The 20352-nt window shown below is 40.2% G+C and overlaps 1 protein-coding gene across 2 annotated transcripts in view; it reads left to right on the forward strand.

Moving 5' to 3' along the window:
- SLC16A10 (solute carrier family 16 member 10) overlaps positions 1 to 20352 on the forward strand; it is a 102363-nt gene that overhangs the window by 32305 nt on the left and 49706 nt on the right. The gene's annotated exons all lie outside the window — the stretch shown is intronic.

A 20352-nucleotide genomic window follows, 5' to 3' on the forward strand; every position in this document is an offset into this window, starting at 1 on the left:
GCATAAGGGTGGCTCAGAACCGGAAGACATGGTCCAGTGTGGAGAGACCAGATGGTTTAGGGTTTGTAGGCCAGAGTGAAGAGCTTGGGTTTCTTCCACGTGTGGGGTGTTGAGGAGGGTGGGGATAGGTCCCACTCTGGGCATGCACAAGGCCAGGTGCAGTGAAGGAAACAAAGGTACAGGTGAAACATTCCTTTCTTCCTGTCATTTAGAGGCTTCGGCGTCATAAAACCAGTGCGCGGCAGATGAGCAGTTACCGTTTTGCAGGGTTCCTGCTGGTGTACTCCTGACCTGCTAATGGATGCCGTTTGTCACGTCCACTCACAGCAGTCACCTCAGCCACGTTACAGTTCTTGTGTTCTATTGACGATCTGTTTCTCTAATAGTCTAAAGGGCGTGGTGGGTGGAGGCAGAGTGGGGGGAAAGGATAAAGAGGCTATTTCTGAACACTGGACACAAAATGGAGACTAGTGAGTAGGAGAGAAGGGAGAAAGCAAGGTCCTTTAGTGCAGAGATAAGGGATGCTCTTTAAGCTGTGGTTCCTTAAGGTGGCACGGGTGGGGCCTGCGTGGGCTGGGTCCTCTCTCTCCCAGGCTCACTGTGAATCCAGACAGTGCAACCCCACATGCTGCCACCTGGGCTCTGTCACCTCAGACTTTATTAGCAGCTTTTCTCATCTCCACCGAGGACAAAAGGGGCAGTGAAACCCTTGTGTTTTCAACTCCGAACAGGGTTCCAGTCCCTTGGAAGTCCGTTTCTTTGAATCATCCAGTCAGTTTAATGTTAACCAATTACCATTATAATAATTATATGTAATTGTTATAGTAGCTAACATTTATTGAGTGCTTATGGAGACCTACCGTGTTTCCCCAAAAATAAGACCTAGCCGGACAATCAGCTCTAATGCGTCTTTTGGAGCAAAAATTAATATAAGACCCAGTTTTATATTACATTATATAAGACCCGGTCTTAGAGTATATTATATTATATAAGACTGGGTCTTATATTATACCCGGTATTATGTATTGTATTATATTGTATTGTATTATGTTATATTAAAGGCACAGTCTTATATTATAGTAAAATAAGACCAGGTGTTATATTAATTTTTGCTCCAAAAGACGCATTAGAGCTGATTGCTATTTTCGGGGAACAGGGTGGTTACAAGCTCTTTTACCTACATTATTTTACTAATCCTTAAGCCTTCTGAGGTAAGTGCTACTATCCCTCCTATTTTACTGAGGAGGAAAATGAGGCACACAGATGTTAATCAATCTGTTCATGGTCCCAGAGCTGGTCAGAGAAGCCAGGGCTCAAACCAATGCTTTACTCTAGACTCCAGACTATGCTCTTCATTGTTTTTTCACACTCTAATGTGTTTCACAGTTACTTCTTGGTTACTTACGGTCTGATAAGAAGGGGGAGGAGTTGTGGCACTCTTTTATTGAGGAAAGTAGACTAGCGGATTGAGACAATACCAGTTGGTTTTAAGGAGAAACATGGAAGTTAATTGCATTGCACCATGCTATAAACCTTTGCGTTCTGGAGAGTTCCACCTGTATCCCATTAAGTGAAATACATTAAGGGAGGCTATTTGTTGAGGAAAGAATGAAGTGCTGTCCCTTATAGAAAGAGGCTTACCCGTGACAGGTTGTGATTAGTACCTCTTTAGCAGTATTTTATTGTGCGAACAATACAATATTAATAATAATAATTATTATTATTTATAAATCAAGAAAAACTTTACCCACTACATTAACTTTTATTTTTTCACATTCACTTCTAGTTCTTGTGTTTATTTGTGTACAATTTATACATACTTTTAGAGTATTTGTTAATTTTTCATTTAACATTATGTGAAAATAGGTTTTAAAGTTAAACGGTAAGTCTCCAGTGAAATGGAAAATATTGGACTATGAAAAGGCTACAAGGCATTAATAATCGATTGGAGGTGATGTCTACCAGGGCAGCCACATCAGTTTTGGATCTGACCTTGGAAGGAGCAGCTGTGTGTTTGGACCTTGGAAAGTCTTCATCTTTCCATGCATTCTGTCAGGTTTCCAAGAAAGTCAGGAGGGAAATGGAAAAATACAGTGATTTGGAACCGATGTGAAACTAACAAGCTGCTTGAGTTCAGCGTGGCAAAAGAGGAAAAACATTCCCTACCTGATATGGTACTTCAACTGAGGGGGAAGCTTTAGTGAATCGGCAGTACGTCATTGTTTCTCAGAATTATCAATAGTTTGCTTTTTTCAGTGATTTTAATAGTTACCTACTGGTTATAAAACCAGTTTTATCAGAGTGGAAGAACAAAGTACTTGACAAATACTATTTTAGTGATAAAGCTGTTATTCTGTATTTAAGGTGAGTTTAATTCAAAGTGGTTTTTAAGTTTCAAATTTGTGTAAGGATAGACTAGTCACATGGCACTGAAAGACCTCTGTGATCAAATACCCTGAGGATGGAATCTCACATTCAGGATCTTTACTGATAGCTCCCCCATCCCAATTGCTCTTTTCCTCTTCTGTCTCTGGGTGTGACTAGAGGTAACTTGAATGAAAGGCAATGGGACAAAGTAGAAATCCTGTTAAACTTGTTTGGAGAAGGCCTCGTAAAACAGTTAATAGACAATTTCTTCTTCTTTTCTCCTTTATAAAATAAGCAAAATTCAATGTACTTTTTTTTTTTTTTGGGGCTTTGTCTTTGGCACATTGGATTTGATCTGATTGAGGTCATCTTACACAGCAAATCCCTGGGAAAATAATTTACACAAATTAGAATTCCAAAATCAGGTTTTATGTTAAGTTCAGGCCATCATACTTTAAATTAAGAAAACCCGCATTTGAATTATGAACTGGAATATTTAATTATGAGACACATCATTATCTCAAAATATGTAGTTTGCTCTAAAACACTTTTTTGTGTGTGCTCTAAGACCTTGCCCCCTTACTTTCATCATAACAAAAATGTGACAGCTGTTGGTACTGGAATATGAATCAATACACACGCACGCACGCATGCACGCGCGCACACACACACACACACACACACACACACACACACACACCAGGGGGAATGTGTTCTCAATAAAATGCCACTACACTGGAGTCAGCACAGTGATATTTCCGGGGGAGCAGGTCTTCCTGTTAAATTCATATAAAAGCTTTCTTCTCTACTACGGAAACTTGCTTTTGTGACAGTCTTCAGTGAATCTGTTCACTGACTCGTGGCCATTTCCTTTGTGTTTACATATAAATAGTACATGGAACTGAGCATCTTTCCCCAAGCGGTTATTTTTATTGGTGGCCTCTACCTTTTCCGGTGTGCTCCAGTTGAATGACTATTGTGATGCTCTCAGCTCCGGACATCCTGTTGTGTGTGCAAATGTTACATCTGCTCACAGGGATGCTGCAGCCCCACCGGCAGAGAGGCCACAGGTACTTGCGGCTGCTGTTTGCCAGGTACCTGTTTCTGAGAGTGCATATCCTCCCTGCTTCCCTCCCTGGGCCCCAGATTTGGATTCCGTTCAACCGTCATCCATGCTTCCACCTGCCCACTTTGGTGCTGATGGAATGCACCTCCCCTTTACCCATGAGGAGAATCTGTTTTTTAATAAACAGGCAGCAGTGTATAGTAGGTAAGAGCCCGATTTAAACTGCCTGGCTGGGTTGCTTAATAGGTGTGTCATCTTGGGCAAGTTACTTAATCTCTCCGTGCCTTGGTTTCCTTAAGTAAAAAGGGGGAGACTAGTAATGCCCTCCTCACAGGTTGTTTTGAGGATTAAATGAGTCCATGTTTATAAAACGGAACTATGTCTGGCACGTGCTAAACATTATAGAAGGTAAACTTGGAGAATTCAGAAAAGTTGTATTACTTAGTACACGTTGGAAGTAAGAAATAAATGGGATCGTCAGGATGGCAGGGAGGTGTGTGAGGTCAGGGAGCTGGGGCTAGAGTCTGGTCTTTGAACCCCTAGCCTGGTGGTCTTGTGCATCGTCATGGTTCGTGTGTCTTTCCAATTCCTAGATCTTTCTTCCACTGTTGATAAATCAATGAATTTGTTATATTTGGTGAATGAATCTTCGGTGAGCTGGCCTTGAGCCAGCTCTCAACTAACTAGCTCTGTGGCCTTTTGGAGAGTTACTTAATCTTTGTGAGCTTCAGGTTTCCTCCCAGTGAAATGGAGTTACAGTATTCCCTCTCTGGCAGAGCTGCAAGGATTAAATGACATTTGTATGTGGAAAACTCTTGGCCCTGTGTGTAGCTGTCTGCCAGGGGTGCTGTTTGGATATTCTTTTCCCATGATTCCTTCCCAGCTCTTCTGACAGTACTGGCATTGAGATTTATAGAAGGGCCCTGGTTGCCTCCGGGAGGCGTATCCTTCAGAGTTGCATGGCTCAACTCCAGCCCTCCGAAAGTTGAATTCATATATAAACAAAGTGAGTATATTGACTCTACCTCACCCATACTTTATACCAATTTTAGTGTCCATCAGGGTTACATATTGTGACCTGAGGTGTTTTTTCCTTTTCCTTTTCTCCTTCTTTTACTGTGAAATGTAACCTATGTACAGAAAAGTGCAAAAACACGCCTGTATCCTATGAATACCCTTATGAAGAAACACAACACTGCCAACCCAGCCTGCTTTTGAAGTGTTAGGTTGGTGCAAAAGTAATTGTGGTTTAAAAGGTTAAAAATAATTGCAGAAAATGCAGTTATTTTTGCACCAACCTAATACAAATGGAGTTCTACATACCTTATGTCTAAAAACTGTTAAAATATGCTCTCTACCTGGACAAATAAACCTTCATAGCAACAAAATTAGGAAATATGTAAAGTTATAGTTTTAAATAATTAAAGATTAGCAAACTATCAAAGATGACTAAATTATTATTTCACATATCTTAGTATTCTTTTGATAGGCCTGTGATGTTTGGATAAATAATAAAGTGAAATAAAGACATATTCATAAATTACTATGTAATTATTCTATAAAATGATTTACCTTTATTTCAGCAAAACCACTCTGTTATTATAATCTAGATATTTTGGTGTACTAGCAACATGGACTAGTCACAGTAATGATTTAAGGATTTAAAAATGATGTAATTGTATTCGAACTACCATATTTGAATAATTCTCAATAAAGATTTAAATGTAAAAGTAAAAAAATGCATATTGTATGATTTCATTTGTATAAAAGTCTAGACAATGCAAACTAATCTGTAGTGACAGAAAATGAATCATTAGTTATGTGGGAGGTACAGGAGAGAGGAATTATAATGAGGAAACTTTTGGAGTGATAGAAATGTTCATTATCTTGATTGTGGCAATGGTTGCACCAATGTATACACTTGTCAAAGTGTCTCATTGAGCACTTTACGTACAGTTTATGCATAACAGTTATGTCTGTAAAACTGCAAAAAATGAATGAAAATTTTGTTTTTTAAATGCATTTTCTTCTAAATATTAAAAATTATTAAGATAGAAAAGCAAGCCAAGACAATTCAATGGAGGAAAGAATAGTCTTTTAAACTAATGGTGTTGGGACAACTGAATAGCCACATGAAGAAGAATGAAGTTGGACATTTGTTTCACACCGTATACAAAAATTAACTCAAAATGGATCAAAGATTTAACTATAAGAGCTAAAACTCTAAAACTTTCAGAAGAAAACATGGGCATTAATCTTCATGACCTTGGATTAGGCATTCGTTTCTTAACTATGACAGCAGATGCACAAGCACAAAAGAGCTTCATCAAAATTAAAAACGTTTGTGTTTCAAAGGACACCATCAAAGAAATGAAAAGAGAACCTACAGAATGGGAGGAAATTTTATGCAAATCATATATCTTAAAGGACTAGTATCCAGAATATATAAAGAAGCAACTCAACAATAAAAAGACAAGTAACACAATTTGAAAATGGGCAAAGCATTTGAATAGACTCTTCTCCAAAAAAGATAAACAGATGTCCAATGAGCATCTGAAAAGATGCTCAATAATCATTAGTCATTAGGGACATACAAATAGATATCACAATGAGATACCATTTCACTGCCACCAGAATAGCTATAATAAAGGATGAACAGTAACAAATGTTGGCAAGGATGTGGAAAAATTAGAACCTTCCTACCTTACTGGTGGGAATTTTTAAATGGTGTAGCCACTTTGGAAAACAGTCTGGTAGTTCCTCAAAAAGTTACCATATGACACAGCAATTCTACCCAAGAGAATTGAAAAGATATGTGCACGCAGAGCCTTGTACACAAACATTTATAGTAGCATTATTCATAATAACTGAAAAATGAAAACAACCTAAATGTCTATCAGTGAGTGAATGGATGAACAAAACGTGGGTGTCCATAAAGGGACTGCTGCTCGGCCACAAAAAGGAAGACTGACTCATACGTCCGAGGTACAACTTGGGTGAACTTTGAAAACGTTGTACTAAGTGAAAGAACCTGGACACAAAATGGAAGCATTATATAAAATGTCCAAAAGACAGAAGTAGATTAGTGGTTGCCAGTACTGGGGGCTGGGCAGGGAAGGAATAGGGGTGACTGCTAATGGGTACAGGGTTTCTTTTCGGGGTGAAGAAAATATTCTGTAATTAGATAATGATGACGGCTGCACAACTTTGTGAATATACGGAAAACCACTGGCTTGTTTTTTTTTAAAGGTGAAATGGTATGGTATATGGATTAGATCTTATTAAAATAGTTACATGAGAAAAAATATCAAAAGGCAAAATACGGAATACAAATCAAGAATTTTAATTTTTTAAATACAAAGTATTTATAGCTGAACTTATTTTTGAAATTTAATAAAGTCTTTATAAAATCAAAACCATCCCAGCATTCAGTGTCTATTTGCAGTATAATCAACCAGTGTCATGTTTCACTCATATTGGGTCCACCAACATATGTGTGTATTTAAGAGTAACGTGAATTGTTTAATACTGCCAGATGTTTCTCTCCCTGTGCCGTGGCTGGGGATCCAATGCCCCTTAGTGAGTGCCACCAGCACCAGGAATTGGAATAGGAAGAAAAGCAAGAAGATGAATACTCAGCTCTACTTGGAAGTGAAACTTCATTACGCAGGAACCCATAGCAGCCATGCTCTCGGAGAGCAAGGACGTACTGCCTTCATTTGTTTTTCTCTCACTTAAGTGCTTCCGCTGCTCGTGTCCTCCGCACGCAATCAATACTCTTCGGTGCCAGCCTCTGACTTGGGCAGTGGCACAGCCACAGCTTCCTGGCCTTTAGATGAGATCCCCTTTTGTTTTTAGGATGTAGGACAGCAGATGTGGAGATGGGCTTCTCTGAGGCCTGAACAAAAACAAGTGTTCTGAGTTACCAGTCTGTGTCTGTGCTGAGCATCCAGTGTGTTCTTTCATAAGATGTGTATGAGAGTGTGCGTCTGTGATCTGCAGTGGTCCCGCCGTGGGGCTCTAAGGGGGTGCTGCTGATCACCTCACACCCCCCTGTAGGCCTTTCTTGATCGTCAGTCTGTCTTTTTACTGTTAGACTCTCAAATAATAAATACCTGTTATTTGAGATCAAACAGAATGGCAGACATAATTTTGATTTGGCTAAGATAAATCTTTCCATTCATGCACAAGATCAAGATTTCTGGAACATAGTAGAACAGAGCAAAAGATGACTGGTTTTGTATCCTTTCTTTTAAGCTAGTCTTTTTTCCTTCTCAACGTCATCAACTCATTTTAATACGTTCTCTTACATAAAAGCTGGTCTAGATCCAGTATCCACTGTTGGGGAGAAATGTGAGACGCTTGGCTCGCAACCCAGCCGGTATATGCCACTGATGATTTATCTTGGCAGTTTAAATGTTATCTCTTAATTTTCTGCTATCCAATAGTCAGTAACTCCCTGGCAGAATTACTTGTGGCTAGGAATGCTGTAATGAGGGCATTTTTATTTAGTTGGTACTTAGGACAGGGCAAGGAGGTATTTGATTCATGGAGATAGAAATCTACCTGTTTGGTTGAAACTTATCTGTGTGGCTTGATGCTTCCTTAGAATATCAAGACTTGTTTGTATGGGATCCTTTTTAGGATCCCAGAGTGTCTGCAAAGGTTTGCTGTGGCTGTTCACAGGGTTGGGCTGCTCCTGGTACACATGGTGGATAAGAACATAGCCTCCAGACTGTCTGGGCTCCCTTCCCCCCCTCTGTAGCCTTATGGCCTTGGGCATGTTGTTTTACCGTTCTTTGCTTCAGTTTGCTCCTCTGTAGAAGCCTAGTAAGAGTACTTCAATCAGGGTAGTTTAAAGATTAAGCAAGGAATGCATATAACGCACCTAAACAGTGCCTGGCACATAGCAAGCGCTTAATGTTACTTAGCACAGAACTCAACAGGAAATACATATAACAAAGTTCTGTGTTGGGTTACCGAAGGGTGGCAGTTTGAGATTAACTGGAATTTTCCTCTTGGAGCTTGTCCGAGACCTACCTGAATTACTTGTACCTAGATATATATCCCTTCAAATGAAGTTAAATGGAATAGAGAGTTCTTTATTCCCTCTTGAAGGGAGCGGGGATATTGTAGATGTCTAGAATGATCTTTAGTACTCTGAGCTCCGTGAAGTATAATACTCCTTTTTACTTTTTAAAACAACACATGCTGCTCTTAAGTGTGAAATGAAATAGTAAGATAAAGCTTTATGATTTAAATCACTTTTAAGTTCTCTAAAATCTCACAAAGGATGTTTCTGAAGTACTTGTCTTCCTCTACCTGTGCTGGCCTGATGTTTACCTTCCTTGGCAGAACTGATGCCGCGAGGCAAAGCCACCTCTCACGGCTCTACCCTTCTTCTCTAGTTTGCTTTGCACCAATTACTTTAGTCTTCCATTTCCCCTTCGCGTTGTAAATATTCTCGTTGTTAAAGGAAGGGTAGTTGTCTTTATGCTTTCAAGGGTTGAATGTTCTGGCAAGTTAGTAATTGAGCTAGGTTTCTAGCTTAGACAAAACTAGTTAGAAGCGTAAGACTGTTTTTTATTGCCCCCTTCCCCCCCAGCCCAAAATCAGGAGAAGCTGTGTTTTGACTGGGCTTGGGAATCCTACCTCTAACTTTGCTATCTGACCCACAGATTCAATCTATTCCTAGGAATTTGGGTCAGACTTCTCCGATCTTGAGCCTGGCCACACCACCATCGTGACTCTCCTGTTCCGGTGGTATCATTTGCAGCTTAGGCTCTTTGCTGCATAGTTTTAGTAAGTTATTTTATCATTATGGGGTCATATGGTTTTTAAAAGCAGGGACCTGGCATATGCCCCTGATTCATTCTTACAAAGTTGGTATCAATTTTCTTTCTACAATTAGTTTTTATGATCATCCAAGTTATGTATGCATTGAGTATAAGAGGTCAGATTTCTGTAAGGCTTGTAACCAAAGGGAGCCTTCCCCTGTCCCACTCCCCTCCCACCCTGGGCGCCCTGCTCCAAAGGCAGCTGCTTTCAACTCTTATAGCTGCTGCTGCTGATTTATGTTTCTAAACAAAATGCTTACATGGCTATATTTTGAATTTTTAAACTTACCTACAGGCTTCCTTCAATGAAAGATGAAGATTTAACTCTTTTATATTACCCCTTTTCTTGTCCTCTTAATATAGGCTGTATTACAATATTTGGTTAAATCGCTTCCAAGGCAGGATAGCATAGCGGCTAAGAGAGAGGGCTCCGGGCTCAAATTCCAGCCTCACCACCCACTCACTAGATTTGTATGATTTTGAGCAAGTTTTTCATCTCAGTGCCTCAGTTGCCTCCAGAATAACCTACCTCATAGAATTGTGTGGCTATCAAATGACTTAATATATATGAAGCATCTATAGTTTCTGGCGTGCAGTGAGTTTTAAATAAATTCCAGCTATCGTCATTAACAATATCACCATGATCTATGGCCATCTAATACCTCTCTCTGCATTTTAAAGGACGAGCTGGTGTGGCAGTCACAGGTGAGCTGGTTACTGTAATCTCTCCTTCAGACGTTGCCCTGCAAACGTATACATGGATGATCAGAGAATTTGGACCTTCTGAGCACAGGCCACCACTAAGGGGGAGAGAAGCCCAGAAGGGGCCGCCTGACATGCTCAGTTCCTTCTGTCAGACGCACCAAGCAGATAGTCATCTTCCCCCAGGAGCAGTCGCTGACAGGCCTTGAGTTGTCTCCACTGGGAAGTCCCTGAATGGAAACAAGAGGCCAGGGAATGAGGAAGCTTCGCTGTGACAAGTCTCGACTCGCACAGTATTAGCACAGATGTTTTTGTCCTGTGGGTGCCTATTGGTGATCGCTACAAAACAACTGCTTACTCACTGTGCTGTTTTTTGAAATTTGTAACATCCAACCATGCCTGTGTGAGGCGTGCTCCCAGGAAAACTATAAATCCGTGTTAAATTTCTTTGCTACTTTTTAACCAATTTCATCCATCCGGTTACCTCTAGTAGCATCTAAACCTGGCAATAGTCAAGGTAGTTATTTGTCTTCCCCCAAAATAATTTGTTCAAAATATGGACATTGAGACAATACCCCATGATATGGAAGCTTCTGAAAGAGAAATGAATATCAAGCAGCTCCTTCTTCCCTGAGGAATAATTTTGGAAAAATAAACTTGCCTCACTTTCAGGCATATTGAGTAAGTTGCTGGTATTTTCAAACAAACTGATCATCTTTCCCTTTCCCCACTCCCCAGACCCAGTCATTTCTTTATTCCTAGACTCTGCCTCTCCTCCACTTTGTCACCTGCTTCTATCTTTTGAGAGTCAACCTTATTTCCTCTCCCTTCATCTTTACATAGCTAATGAATCACAAGTGCTGTTGATTTCGCTATTCGTAGCTCTCTAATCTGTTTCTTGGGCTACGCTGCTCCTTCTGAGTTTAGATCATTGTCATTTGTCAGTTGTAGCTAAGCCTTCCAACTGCCTCCCTAGCAATCGCCCCCATGAAGAGTCCACTCTCCAAACTGTTCGCAGATTGAAATTTCTTTTTTTTTTATTTAAAGAAATGTACCCTTTCTTTTTTTTTTTAAATTTGCCTTTTTTTTTTCTTTCTTTCTTTTTTTTTTAAAGATTTTTATTGGGGAAGGTGAACAGGACTTTATTGGGGAACAGTGTGCACTTCCAGGACTTTTTTTCCAAGTCAAGTTGTTGTTCTTTCAATTTCAGTTGTGGAGGGTGCTGTTCAGCTTCAAGTTGTTGTTCTTTCAGTCTTAGTTGTGGAGGGCACAGCTCAGCTCCAGGTCCAGTTGCAGTTGCTAGTTGCAGGGGATGCAGCCCACCATCCCTTGCAGGAGTCGAGGAATTGAACTGGCAACCTTGTGGTTGAGAGCCCGTGCTCCAACCAACTGAGCCGTCTGGGAGGCAGCTCAGCTCAAGGTGCTGTGTTCAACCTTAGTTGCAGGGGGCGGAGCCCACCATCCCTTGTGGGACTCGAGGAGTTGAACTGGCAGCCTTGTGGTTGAGAGCCCACTGGCCCATGTGGGAATCAAACCGGCAGCCTTCGGAGTTAGGAGCATGGAGCTCTAACCGCCTGAGCCACCGGGCCGGCCCAAAATTTCTAAAATACCATCTGATCATGTACTTCCCAGGCTAAAACCCAATGATGACTCTTTACCATCTAAAGGTTAAAGTCTGTATTTCTGAGAATGACAGAGAAGGCTATGCTGTGATTCTGGCTACACCCTGTAGACAGCCTCTTACAGGCGTTAATTTCGTACATGCGGTATCCTCTACATCGAATGTTCCTGCCTCGTCTTTCCCCTGTCCTTGCCTGATTAAGGACTGTTCGTCCTTCAAGACAGTTTGGGTGTGACCTGGAGGAAAGAGTGACAGCTCCTTCCCTCCCACGTCTGAGGTGGGTACCGCTCGTGAGGGGTCGGTCCCATAGTACCCAGTTCCCACCTTGGTCAGTCAGCACCCTGTACACTGTTCTGTTCTTGTAAGTCTGCCTCTCCTTTTCTAAAATTTTATTTTTATTTATTAGTTTCAAGTTGTTTGTCTCTCTTGATTCTGAGCTTCTTGGGATGAGCAACTTGAGATCCCCAGTGCCCAGAAGAGTCTATGATTCAATACGTACTTATTGCATGAATATATATATATATGTATATATATGTATATATGTATGTGTGTGTGTGTGTGTGTGTATATATATATATATATATATATATATATATATATGATTTTGCTGCTTTCAGTCTTCTCTTCATATATATATATATATACACACACACACACATACATATATACATATATATACATATACATATATATATATATATTCATGCAATAAGTACGTATTGAATCATAGACTCTTCTGGGTACTGGGGATCTCAAGTTGCTCATCCCAAGAAGCTCAGAATCAAGAGAGACAAACAACCTGAAACTAATAAATAAAAATAAATTTTTAGAAAAGGAGAGGCAGACTTACAAGAACAGAACAGTGTACAGGGTGGTGACTGACCAAGGTGGGAACTGTGTACTATGGGACCGACCCCTCACGAGCGGTACCCACCTCAGACGTGGGAGGGAAGGAGCTGTCACTCTTTCCTCCAGGTCACACCCAAACTGTCTTGAAGGACGAACAGTCCTTAATCAGGCAAGGACAGGGGAAAGACGAGGCAGGAACATTCGATGTAGAGGACACCGCATGTACGAAATTAACGCCTGTAAGAGGCTGTCTACAGGGTGTAGCCAGAATCACAGCATAGCCTTCTCTGTCATTCTCAGAAATACAGACTTTAACCTTTAGATGGTAAAGAGTCATCATTGGGTTTTAGCCTGGGAAGTATATGATCAGATGGTATTTTAGAAATTTCAATCTGCCAACAGTTTGGAGAGTGGACTCTTCATGGGGGCGATTGCTAGGGAGGCAGTTGGAAGGCTTAGCTACAACTGACAAATGACAATGATCTAAACTCAGAAGTAGCAGCGTAACCCAAGAAACAGATTAGAGAGCTACGAATAGCGAAATCAACAGCACTTGTGATTCATTAGCTATGTAAAGATGAAGGGAGAGGAAATATATATATATATATATATATATATATATATATATATATATATATATATATATGTCTATGTCTATGTCTATGTCTATGTCTATGTCTATGTCTATGTCTATGTATATATATATGACTTTTTTTAAACTTTTATTTATTTAAGTGTGTTTTTCCAAGACCCATCAGCTCCAAGTCAAGTAGTTGTTCCAATATAGCTGTGGAGGGCGCAGCTCACTGGCCCATGTGGGAATCAAACTAGCAATCTGTTGTTAAGAGCTCACACTCTAACCAACTGAGCTAACCAGCTGCCCCTCTTTATATGGTTTTTGAGTCCTGATTTTGCCAACTGGCATATCAACCGTCTTTTCTAGATATATATATTTTTGTCACCCAGTAGGATGACAGTTCCATGAGGGCAGGGATTCCTGTCTGCTTTGTTCCCTGCTGTCTCCTCAGCACTTAGAACAGTAATGGCACATACATTATAGGCATTCAACAAATATTTGTTGAATGCAAAAATGTGTCACATACACATTTGATAAACGGAACTTATGTTTTCTTCCAGGTCTTGGTCCTTACCTTCGTTAGCTATAGTCTAGTCAACATTTTTATTAGAGTTAACTTTTAAAAAATTCCTTCATTGTTACATTGGACTTAGTTCTGTGAATCTTAGGGCAGAACAAGGCTATACTGAGAAATTCAAGGAAAACCTAATGAATCAGGGCTCTTTCATTGTGGGAGAAGTAAAGTAGTACAGAAATGGTTAATACCATGCTGTAAGTAGTTTTGGTTTTATGTGCAGGAACTCCTTTCTGGCTTCTCAGAAAGCATGTTGCCAGAGTAGGGGAGGCACATTTACTGAGGTCACAGGAGGTGGATTTGGATCCCGCCCTCTTTGAGGAAGATAGAAGGTCTGATATTATGTATCCAGCAGTAATTTCTCTTCCAAGGATAGAATGTTTCCATTCATTCATTTACTTGATACTTTTTGAGTTTTTACTATGATATGAAGATAGAAGGGGAGAAAGCAGATATAAAATATGGTGGTGACATTTTAGAAATTTAGACGTGTGTGTGTGTGTGTGTGTGTGTGTGTGTGTGTGTCTAAAGACAACACACAGGATGAAGAACCTTGGGTCAGTGACAATAGGTGGCATCAACAAAAAGTACTGGAGAAGTTCAGAGGAAGGGGAAAACTCTGAGGGCCAGTATGGTAGAACATTTTTAGAAGAGCTTGGTTCTGACATGCTCCATAGAAAAGGCATTTTAAGAGCTTGACTGGGTCCTTATCATCCTGTTGAAAGGGTTACTGACTTGTCCTCCTAGCTTTAAAAGATTCCCCAGCTCAGGTGCATGGACAAGAAGTTATAAAGGCAGTATGGTGTTTACAAGGGGTGAAGGAATGGACAGAGCAGAGCTTTGGACCACAAAGTACAGAGTATAAATCCAAAGGCTTCCACTTTAATAACTGGGTACCGTCTGGCAAATTACTTAGTAGCTGCGCTTTGGCTACTTCAGACACTACAACGTAGGGATATTGTCTGTCTCCTGGGGTTGCTGTGAAGATTGAATGAAGTGGTTTATATAAAGTGCCCACATATTGTCTGCCACATGGTAGGTGCTCAATAAATGTTAGTTTTCCTTTCTCCTTACAAAGACAAGATGCTTGCTCTGAGTAAAATGGATTCTATCAGGGAGTTTCTCTAAGTGTCTCTTTTTTTGTTTATCAAATGTATTGGGGTGACATTGGTTAGTAGAATTATAAGTTTCAAGTGTACAGTTCTGTAATACATCATCTACATGTTGCATTGTGCGCTCACCACCCAAAGTCAATTCTCCTCTCGTCACCATATATTTGATCCTCTTTATCCACTTCTAAGTGTCTCCTGATGAAAGCTGAGGCTGTGACATCAAGAGCCAGCTGTGAAAGCAGTTCTACCAGGGGGCAGTGAGATCTGGCCCAGGTGCACAGGTTCCAGGTCGGGCCTCGTCCAAGGGTAACGTGGAGCGTGTACTGCACCGTTTCCCCGTCTTCTTTAAATATCATTGCTTTCAACAGGGCTTTCAGTAAGAGCTGCCCAGGCGCTTAGGACCTGTACTGTGGGTGTTTTATTGTTGAATTACACTGCATTCACCTCCTTTCAAGATCAAACTAGCGGACTATCAGGGTGTCATCCTCATGGAAACTGAGAAGCCTAATCAGGACTCACATTTAGCCACACAACACGCTGCCTTATTGACATGGGCTGGAGGATTTTATCTTCTACTTTGAACAGTTGTAAGGTTAGAAAATGTTGGGGCGGCTGGTTAGCTCAGTTGGTTGGAGCACGGTGCTCTTAACAACAAGGTTGCCGGTTTGATCCCCGCATGGGCCTCTGTGAGCTGCACCCTCCACAACTACCGTGTTTCCCTGAAAGGAAGACCTAGTCGGGCCATCAGCTCTAATGCGTCTTTTGGAGCCAAAATAAATATAAGACCCGGTCTTATATTATACCCAGTATTATATTATGTTATGTTATATTATACCAGGTATTATATTATATTGCATTATATTAATATTATTTATATTATAAGACCCGGTCTTATATTAAAATAAGACCGGGTCTTATATTAATTTTTGCTCCAAAAGACGCATTAAAGCTGATGGTCCGGCAAGGTCTTATTTTCGGGGAAAAACAGTAGATTGAAACAACTACTTGACTTGGAGCTGATGGGTCCTGGAAAAACACACTTAAATAAATAAAAGTTTAAAAGAAAAAAGAAAGAAAGAAAATATTCATTATTCTTAGTGTGAGCTTTAATAAATAAGTGAGAAGCTTTGCATTACAGGCCAGAACTGTGAATCTAAGTTAGGAGTCAAAAAAAAAATCCCCCAAACTCAAGACCAAACGTATACTACTTTGAATACCTGAGAGCTGTAAATGAAAGGTGAACCCTGGCAGTTGATATGGGTACAATGTATTGGGATTGTTTTTAACCTCAGACGGTATGTTATTGTTCATGTTTTAGGTGTAGTATAGGATACATAATTCCAGAAATCTCTGTAGTCGTTAGAGCCACGTTCCTTCAGCTCAGTGCCTCCCAAGTGAGGTGAGTGGTGACAGGTGAGCATCAGCGCTGGCCCATCAGCACTCCTGAGGCTCAAGTCTGAGCGAGTCATTGCCTCCGGCCATGAGCAAACTTGTCCATTTCACGTCAGTGGGCTGTTCCAGAGTTATTCTTCTCTATGTGTGCTGTGACCTGGAAAGTATTGGAGAGTGAAGCTTTAATTCACTTTGTATCTGGGTGATCTTAGCATTGCTTTGAAGTTCTTTATAGGTCTTGATATTATGAACAAAGCAGAAAAATATGGTTATTTGGAGACGTGACTGCCTCTCAAAGCATAAGTTCATTTCTCCTTTAACTTGTGTAATTTTCTGAGGCATAGAGTAGGAGAGTCTCAGAGTTTTTACTATAGGAATGGAAGGTTACAGACGAGCAAGGGAGAAGGCTAGAATGACCTGTGATAATGGATTAGAATTGAAGACATCAGTGTGAATTCATGTTTAGTGTAATATGGATATGGAGGCTTACATGTAGAAAATATTGATAGATATGTGTATATACATGGCTTCATGTGCGTGTATGTATTGCCTAGCTCTGTCAGCTAAGAGGGACAAACTGTCACAGTCAAGAGGAACCTAAGGGGACATGATGACTAAATGTAATGTGGTGTCCTGGATGGGATTCTAGAACAGAAAAAAGAGCATTAGGTAAAAACTAATAAAATCTGAATCAAGTATGGACTTCAGTATAGATTGAATAATGTATCAGTATAGGTTCATTAGTTGTGACCAATGTACGGCACTGACATAAGATGCCAGTACGTTAGGGGAAGCTGGATTGGAGCACGTGGGTACCACTCTCGGCATTGTCACAGTTTTTCTGTAAATCTAACACTATTCTAAAACAAAGCCGAGGGGTCTCAAGTTTTGATCTGATTGTTGAGATAAGACTTGGGTGTTTTTATCTGAGAGTGAGGTTTCTGAGAACTGTAGATACCAGTTAGCCAGGCAGCCAGTCTCCCTGAAACCACGGAATGGAACCTCACACTCCCTGTAGTGTAAGGCGGCCCTCTGCCGTGTGGAGGGTCAGCACTGTGATCCTACCTGCCAGCTCCTGGGAACGTGTAGCCAGAACAGCTGCCTTTCTCCTCGGTAAGCATCATGAAGTCCTATCAATAATATAACACACGCATGTTCTGTGTGCCCACTACTCGGTACCACTCGGATTCTAAGATTTTCTCCTTTTCAAAAGGTGTAAAACATTATAAACTCAGTTGTCGTCCTGCTGTACCTTTCTCCGTTTCTAATCTTCATGCCTTCCCAGAGGTAATAACTATCCGGAATGGCTTTTATCATTCCCATCATGTTTTCTCCTTTTCCTGCATATTGTGAACCTGTATCCCACTGTATGTAATGCCAGCGTTTCTTTATTTCTTCTAGTGCCGGTAGGCATTTGTGGTATTTCCAGTTTTCTACCGTTACAAACAGTGCTTCAGTGAACATTCTTATTTATGTCTCCTTGTGTGAGGTTTCTCTGGAGCACATACCTGGAAGTGGAAGTGCTAGAATGTGGGTTATGCACAGCTTTGGCTTTTCTAGATGTTACCAAATTGCTGTTTACAATGATTATTTCCATTTATGTGGGTATGTGGGTATGCATAAGAGTACCCATTTCCCCATAGTTTTACTAAAAGTTGATATGGTCAGATTTCTTAATTTTTGGCAAATTATGATTTATTCTTTTCAATTTGCATTTTTCTGACTTCTAATGAGCATCTTTGTAAATGTCAATTGGCCATTGTTTTTTTTTTTTTTTTTTAGTTAAAGTGTATTGGGGTGACAATTGTTAGTAAAGTTACATAGATTTCAGGTGTACAATTCTGTAATACATCATCTATAAATCCCATTGTGTGTTCACCACCCAGAGTCAGTTCTCCTTCCATCACCATATATTTGTTCCCCTTTACCCTCACCTACCACCCCCACCTCCCTGACCCTCTGGTAACCACTGAACTATTGTCTGTGTCTATGAGTTTTTGTTTCTTCATTTGTTTGTCTCATTCTTTTGTTGTTTGTGGTTCATATACCACATATCAGTGAAATAATATGGTTCTCTGCTTTTTCTGTCTGACTTATTTCGCTTAGCATTATAATCTCCAGATCCACCCATGTTGGGGTTTTCTCTTTGTATATTTTCTCTCAACTCTTTTGCCCATTTTTCTGTTGGGTTGTCTTCCCACCCCCCAATCTGCCATCTTGGAACTCTTGGGTTGTCTTTTTCTGATTGATTCTTAGGCTATCTTTGTAAATGCTAGATGCTAATTTACTAGTTATATGCACTGCTATAATGGTCTTCCATTCTGTGGCTCATCTCTTTTTGCTTTGATTCTAGGGTCTTCTATTGCATAGAAGTTATACATTTTAATGAGGTCACATCTCATCCATATTTTCCTTCATGGTTTGTGCTTATGTCTTGAAAAACCTTTCTATCATGAGGTCAGGATATTCTCCTTTATTTTAAAATCCTGACTTTTTTTCGTATTTAGCTTTGTAATCTGTAATCTAGAATAAAGTTTTCTTCATCTATTGAATTTTTTTTATTTCAGTGACTATTTTTTCATAACCAGGCTTTCTGATGAATACTCTTTTTAATGTATTTGCCCTTGTTTTATTTTTGCTTGTTTCATAATTTTTTTAAATAAAAATTGTTCTTTATTTCTTTGAAAGTTCTAAACATACTGATTTTAGAGTGGTGGTCAGACTGCTCTATAGAATTAATTTCTTCTGGAGTGACTATTTGCTAATTGGTGATTTTGTTGCTTGTCTTTCTTAGCATTGGATTGGCTTCAGCTTTTTGGAATTTGACTTTACAGGATCATTCTGAATGGGAGGCATATTGCTTTGTTTGTTTGATTCTCTCCTTCCTCATCCTCCCTATCTAAAGGTTTGCACTTTCTTCCACGTGACTCCTTGAATTATCCATTTAGAACCAGGTCTTTTAAGTTCTGTGCTCGTAGTAACACTGAAAACCTCAGACCCAGCCAGAGGGCCTGGTCATGAGGCTGAATCTGTATCTCCCTCCTCCCCTCGAGGCTGGTAGCATTCTAAATCTTTAATCTGTGTAGAAATCATTGCGTTCCCTCCAACTCACACTCCTCCAGCCTCCTGTCACAAGGTGTGGAGCTGTTCCAGCTCTGGCCTCAGTGAATGGGTTCATCTCCTTTTCTGGCCCACAGGCAGCACTTTTAGTCCTCTTTACAATCGCCAGTGCCTGCTTCCGGCCCTGGACCCTAGAAGGTAGGCCCAGCCTAGCCCATCCCTTTTTGCAGCTACTCTTAGCTGATGACCGGGTCTTTGTTTTTTTTTTGTTTTTTTCAAATACTTGAACTGTATTGTTACTTTGTATTTGGAACAGCGGATGATGCATGGAAGTGTGAATTCACTGTCATCTTGAGGTCTGGATTTTGTCTTAATTTAGCTGGATTGTGAGCTTCTCCAGGGAGGTATGGCTTTGTATCAACATCAAGTGTGGTGCCTGGCTGTTAATAAAGGACTCTCGGGCATGTCTTCTTATCCCTGTTTGCACCTGGAATGTTTAGTTTGAGTCCCACTAAAGTTGCATAACCTTGGCAAGTTGCTTGACATCTCTAATGTTTTATCCGCCATCTTTAAAATGAAGATCGTGTACCTCACAGCGTTGCTTGACGATCTAAGACAGTTCTGTGTGGGTCCTTCCCGTGGGTTAGGAGGCATTGCAGACATGTTCTCTCTTCCATTTGTCCCCATCCCACCCTCCTCAGTGATGAACAATTTCGCTGGCAGAGCAGTTTTCTGCAATCGTTGGACATAGAGTTCTCTAATATGTCAATTAGGTTAAGATGGTTGATAGTGTCATCCAGACTTGTAAATTTTACTGATTTTTTTTGGTCTTCTGGTTCTATTAATTACTGAGAGAGATGTGCTGAAATATACAACTATGATTGTGGATTTGTCTAGTTCTCCCATTAGTTCTGTCAGTTTTGTTTGGTGTATTTGTTTTTTTAATGACATCTATTTTTGTTGTTGAAACCTTCCATATAGGTTCATTTTTTTTTAACCGGCATTATTGAGGTATAATTGGCATGTAATAAACTATATGTTTCAGGCATGTAATTTGATGAGTTTTGTCATATGTATACACATCAATGAAACGACTACTATAATTAACAAAATGAACATATCCATCACCTTCAAAAGTTTCTTTGTGCCCCTTGGTAATCCCTTTTTCCAGCTCAACCAACACTCCCCCCCCCCC

This window comes from Rhinolophus sinicus, linkage group LG05 (assembly GCF_036562045.2).
Source record: "Rhinolophus sinicus isolate RSC01 linkage group LG05, ASM3656204v1, whole genome shotgun sequence".
Taxonomy (NCBI): Eukaryota; Metazoa; Chordata; class Mammalia; order Chiroptera; family Rhinolophidae; genus Rhinolophus; species Rhinolophus sinicus.